The sequence below is a fragment of the Rana temporaria genome, chromosome 9 (genome assembly GCF_905171775.1).
Source record: "Rana temporaria chromosome 9, aRanTem1.1, whole genome shotgun sequence".
NCBI lineage: Eukaryota > Metazoa > Chordata > Amphibia > Anura > Ranidae > Rana > Rana temporaria.
The window spans coordinates 126,334,305-126,340,958 of record NC_053497.1 but is presented as its reverse complement, the minus strand read 5'-3'; positions in this window follow the sequence as shown (position 1 = coordinate 126,340,958).

The following is a 6,654-nucleotide window of genomic DNA, read 5'->3' as shown; positions in this document are numbered from 1 at the left end:
TCACTCTCTTATACTGGTCACTGGAAGTTCAACGTGGTACCTCATGGCAAATAACTCTCTGAGGATCTGAAAAAAAAAATGTTTGCTCTACATAAAGATGGCCTAGGCTATAAGAAGATTGCCAAGACCCTGAAACTAAGCTGCAGCCCGGTGGCCATACAGCGGTTTTACAGGACGGGTTCCATTCAGAGCAGGCCTTGCAATGGTCGACCAAAGAGGTTGAGTGTAAGTGCTCAGCGTCATATCCAGAGGTTGTCTTTTGAAAATAGACATATGAGTGCTGCCAGCATTGCTGCAGAGGTTGAAGGGGTGGGGGCCAGCATGGCTCTTCTAAAGAGGACTCACAAGAAAGCCAATTGCTGAAGAGAAGCAGACTAAGGACATGGATTACTGGAACCATGTCCTGTGGTCTGATGAAACCAAGATAAACTTATTTGGCTCAGATGGTGTCAAACATCCTCAAACAGAAGGTGGAGGAGCGTAAGGTCTTCATGGAGGACTGGAAGTGGACTCCAATGGCAACTTGTGAAGCTTTGGTGAACTCATGCCCAAGAGGGTCAAGGCAGTGCTGGAAAATAATGGTGGCCACACAAAATATTGACACTTTGGGGTCAATTTGGACATTTTCACTTAAGGGTGTACTCACTTTTGTTGCCAGCCGTTTAGACATTAATGGCTGTGTGTTGAGTTATTTTGAGGGGACAGCAAATTGACACTGTTATACAAGCTGTACACTCACTACTTTACATTGTAGCAAACTGTAATTTCTTCAGTGTTGTCACATGAAAAGATATAATAAAATATTTACAAAAATGGGAGGGTTGTACTCACTTTTGTGAGATACTGTATGTCATATAGATGTTTTTCAAAAGACTTCATTAAAGAAAAAAAAACATTAATTGCCATCTGTTGTTTTCTTTCCTATAAGTGGACTTATAATTAAGGCCCTTGAGGTTTTAATGCAAATGACAGCCCGCCACATACGTAATCAATATATTTTTTAATACAGGAAGAAACTAATATAAATAACGCAACTAATACCCAGTTACTCATCTGTTTCTCATTAAGGGATGGCCCAGGCATAAAGTAAGTCTTGCATTAATGGTGTCCTTTTCATTCTGTTAATTTTGTTTAATTAATTATCAATTATATTTTGTTTAAAAATGTTCATAAAAAAATTATTGACATGAGTAATTATAACATCAGGATATGGCAGTTTGATTATTTTTATACAGCAAAATATCACACAAATGTAACAATTTAAATATTCTTAAATGTATTTAAGAGGTAGCTAGAGTACATTTTCGGTGAGCATCTACATTGAGCTATTATTACAGCTTTTAACTTGTAATAATTTTTAATGCAACTTTCACAGGTGACAGACAGCAATGAAAGCCAGACAGGTGTTCTAATCCCTCTCCACTCTATTCAACAACAAAAAAAGGTATACTTTATACTAAATACAAAATATTACAAAATAAGCAATTTTTTAAATTACATTTATTTATTATTAACCAAAATATGACATTTAAATAACATAGTACTAAAAAGTTTATATTGCCATAATACATCACTATAAAGTAGTAATTTCATGTATTCTTGTCTTGCCTCCCATCTTGGCCTCTGTTTGATCTGTAGTTGCAATGGTATTGTCCACAGAATAAAAATAAATAGGGTGCACAATAAGGTATTAAAGCCGTTGTAAAGGCCTAAAGTGATACTAATAAACTGTTGTAAGGGGTTAGCTCGGTAGCGGGGTGTGTGACCCCTTGGATGGGTTCACCACACACTGAATTTATACAGACTGGCAGTCGAAGACGGTTGAAAACAACGTTTTTGGTTTATTTTTCCATCTTGCTGGAAAACAATTGCAAGCATCCAAACAGCATAAACAAAATCAAACATAAAATAAACTCTGGCCACTCTGGGCGTCTACCTTCCACACAGGAACCTATCTATGGAGCCTGACTCAGCCTAGCGCTGGGCAGACAGTGCTGGTCATACAGCAGAAAACAATAGTCTTTTGATTTTTATCACACAGAAAAATCAATGGTCTCCTCACCTCCTCAGGAGACTTTCAGTACGCTGCTCTCCTACTCACAAAGCCTTAGGAATGATGCAGAAAATTAGTGGTAATCCTCTGGGCTACTTATAGAGGCCTTAATTGCCTCATTCGGAACAGCTGAAGTTTTTCATCGGCCTTTAGCCTTTCTCTGGCTACGTTTGTAGCCGACACCCGATAATCATCTGTGTATCGTCTAAACAAGGCAGAAATGTATGTCCCATCAGTGACAACACCCACAGATTTATCTGACACACTGTTTTAAATTTGAAATGTATTCTTTATTAACATGGTATGAGTGGATTTCCGCCAGTCACAGGCTGTGTCATGCCCCTCCAGCCTGTGTCTTAGAATACGAGGGAGGTGAAGCCTCCATCAAGCTAAATGTAATATCCCGTCCTTTTTGTGTTTAGCTGGTTTCGTGGGTTTAGTGGGTATGGAGGAGAGAGGGAGGGAGTGGGCTGTCATTTACCACTGTGTATACGCACACATGTGCGACTCTATAGTCACATGGGTTGATCAGATGTGATAGGGAGGAAATGCTGAGGGTAGAAATACACTGAAAACTGAGCATATGCAGAGCTGTCAACACTGCTCTGCAAAATCCCTAACTGCAGGGGGGACATTGACAGAAAGGGTAGATATAGAACAGCAGGATCAACCAAGATTTGTGCATATACAGAAAAAGAATCCCATAGTTACTGAGTGAGGATGAACAGCATGTAATACAGGATTTATTGATAGTTTTTAATGATGTGGGTTTAAAGATACTTAATTTTTTTTCCTAAAATAATAAACATGATATACTTAGAGCAGTCCAGTACCTCCTCTTCAGGGGTCCCTCACGCCACTCTCCATCCCTCTTCTGCAAGTGTCCACATAGCAAGCTCCCGAGCCGGGCTGTGTGCACCCATAGAATCAAACAGCGCAGCTTGGCCCCACACTTCACTCCTTCCTCACAGGATTTAACTGGCAGCAGCAGGAGCCAGGAGCCAATGGCTCCCACTGCAGACAGTGCCCTGTGAGGAGAGGAACAGAGTCCAGTGTGGCTGCAGCACTGGATCAAAATAAGAATCAGGCAAGTATATAGGGATCGCTGGTTGCTGCCATCTTGGATGAAATTTCAGCAGCCCAGCAGATGCAGAGCTATCACTCAAGCCACACTCTATAGTATTCCCCTTCAATCCCCTCCTGACTGCTACAAAAAGCATTATGTAGGGGAGTAAATGAGGAGCTGGGTCAGCACTTAGAACAATTAGACAGTTTCAAGAGAGGGCAGTGACATTTAAGGAAGGAGGAGGTTGTGTTTTGCTTAATAGTCATTTTTTCTAGAAAGTTCAAATGGTACATTGCAAATGAATAACAATCATTTCTAGAGGGAAATGGAAGTAAACAGTGAGCATTTTAAATTGTCCTATGCTTTTACCTGTGATTTGGTGACAGGGTCACTTTAATGGCTAATGGTATTCTCTACTACACTAACATGTTAACATTATAATATGAACTAACCATGACAGTAAACACTTGTAAAGAGTACAACAAATGTGGAAATCTTTTTGTAGAGTAGTGGGAGTGCATATTTTTTGGAAATTTTTTCCAGTGACACACATAAGGCAGTCTGTTGATTTCAATGGACTGCTCTACACCTGGCAAAGTAGTCTGTGGGACATTTTTGTAAGTTTTTTACTGCATTTCTCACTAGTTTTTTCATGTGGCAAAATCTGTGTTTGGTGTACCATTAACGACACTTAACCACTTAAGACCCGGACCATTATGCAGGTAAAGGACCTGGCCAGTTTTTGCGATTCGGCACTGCGTCGATTTAACTGACAATTGCGCGGTCGTGTGACGTGGCTCCCAAACAAAATTGGCGTCCTTTTTTCCCACAAATAGAGATTTCTTTTGGTGGTATTTGATCACCTCTGTGGTTTTTATTTTTTGCGCTAAAAACAAAATAGAGCGACAATTTTGAAAAAAATTACATATTTTTTACTTTTTGCTATAATAAATATCCCCCAAAAAATATATAAAAAAAAGTTTTTTTTCCTCAGTTTAGGCCGATACGTATTATTCTACCTATTTTAGGTAAAAAAAATCGCAATAAGCGTTTATTGATTGGTTTGCGCAAAAATTATAGCGTTTACAAAATAGGGCATAGTTTTATGGCATTTTTATAAATATTTTTTTTTACTATTAATGGCGGCGATCAGCGTTTTTTTTCGTGACTGCGACATAATGGCGGACGCATCGGACACTTTTGACACATTTTTGGGACCATTGTCATTTTCACAGCGAAAAGTGCTATAAAAATGCATTGGATTACTGTGAAAATGACAATGGCAGTGAAGGGGTTAACCACTAGGGGTTAATTGTGCCCTAAGGGAGTGATTCTTACTGTAAGGGGGCGTGGCTGTAGGTGTGACGTCACTGATCGTCGTTCCCTATATCAGGTAACAGATGATCAGTGACACTGCCACACAGAAGAACGGGGAAGCCTCTCCCCGTTCTACAGCTCCTGTGACCCGATCGCGGGACACCGGCCGCGATCGGGTCCGCTGGTCCTGCGGGCGCAGTCATGGAGCTTTGGACCGTGCCGCGCGTGCGACCCACGGCTGGGCTCTTAAAGGCAACGTACCTGTACGTGCCATTCTGCCGACGTATATCGGCGTTAGGCGGTCCTTAAGTGGTTAAAGCGCAACTAGGTCATTTTAGGTGTAAAAAAGTGGCCATACACTATACAATCTGATTGTACAATCTCCTTTAGATTTACCAAAACTTTATAATAGGATCATTCTGTATTCAATCAGGCAGGCTCTTGCACTACATTAGGGGTGTACCAGGGAGTTTAGTCTAAAGGGACGCTGGGGAAGCCAGGCAAATGCACGTATGGAGAAATACCAAGGGGTGCTGTGAAAACTTGGTGGGTGAAGATGTGCTAATGAAGGTCAGCTGGTAAACACCTTTCTCTGCCTTATTGGCTGGTCTGTCTGAGTCTGTATTAGGGTTGCCACCTGTCCAGGATTCACCCCGACAGTTTGGGTTTTAAATTGTGTGTCCGGGTTTCCGACCTCCTGAAACCCAGACATACTATTCATAATGAACTCTGGCTCCCCGTGTAACCGAGTACCACAACCGCTGAGTGCATAGGGGTGTGCACTGGACCCGTTCCCATACATGGACAGGAGAGGAGAGAGGGCTTGATCCGCTCCTTCTCCTCCCACCCCTACCCCTCTGTCTACCCATGCACACTCTAAACCCCTTATGTTCTGGTCCTCAGGAAAAAGGATGTGTGGGCTGTAAATCTGAAGTTCAGCAACCGGCAGATACATCGTGGATGAAAGGTGTCGCTCGGGTGAATGAGCTCACATCCAATGTCTGTGACTGAAGTCTCCCCCACCCTCCCTTCTCTATCTTACCTCTGAGAGGGAATGCACTAAGGTAAGAGGGACTCAGATGTAAGAGATGCCCTGTGGACTCTGATTTAAGGGAGTATTTGGGAACCCTGATTTAAGAGGAATGCTGGGAACTCTGATGTAAGTGGGAGGTTTGGTGAGCAGAAATCCCCTTAAAGAGTCACTAAAGGAATTTTTTTTTTTAGCTAAATAGCTTCCTTTACCTTACAGCAGTCCTGGTTTCATGTCCTCATTGTTCGTTTTTGCTTTCATGTTGCTGTAAATCCTCTCTGTTCTGGACACTTCCTGGTTGCCTGTTTCCTGATAACCACAGTACTGGGAGATTTCCCACGGTGGTCACTAATCAAGGAGGTGTGATTACTGTGTGTAAAACGAAACTGGATTGGTGCTGAGGAGTTTTAGACAAAGTATCACTGCTCTCTATTGGCTGACTGCCCTCTAGTGGCTCTGTACATCAGAGAACCAGCAAACAACAGCAAAAACGAAACTACACTGCAGGCACATTATATGATTGTTTTTTTATCTATTTTTAATCATTTTTAAAAGGAATCAGTTAACTATTATGTCTCTATGCCCTGTAAACAGTCATTTCAGCTAAAAAAAGTTTTTCCTTTAGTGACCCTTTAAATCATTGTTCCACTTTATACCAGAGTCCACAGCATTCCCCCTTAAAAAATGTTTTTTTGCTGTGAGACGATAAAGTGTTCGGGTTTGGCTTGAAGAAGAGGTGGCAACCCTAGTCTGTATACTAGAGAGTTTCTGAAGCCTTCTGAAAAATATAGCCATGGCTGAGGTAAGGCCTTGTTTTCAAAATCAAAGAAAAACTTCATATACCTTAATATTATATTGGTATAAAGGAGAGCTGGATTTTAGAATTAAAAGTGGTGAACTTAGCCTTTAAGGGAAATAAGGCCTAGGGATTCAAGTGGATAAAATACCTAGCAATCCTATCATGAAAATCCATACGCAAGTACTTCCTGTTTTGCGTGACAACTGTCTCCCATATGTGCTCTAAGCCAGTGGTATGTGTATCCCATATGGAATTTTAGAAAAATGTACTATATAAAGCATGTATTGCTATTTAAAAAATATAATAATTTGGAACATATGTATACACAGTCAAGGAGAAGTAGAGCCAAAGCCCCATTTGTCCCATGGAACACATAAGTACGGTTCATT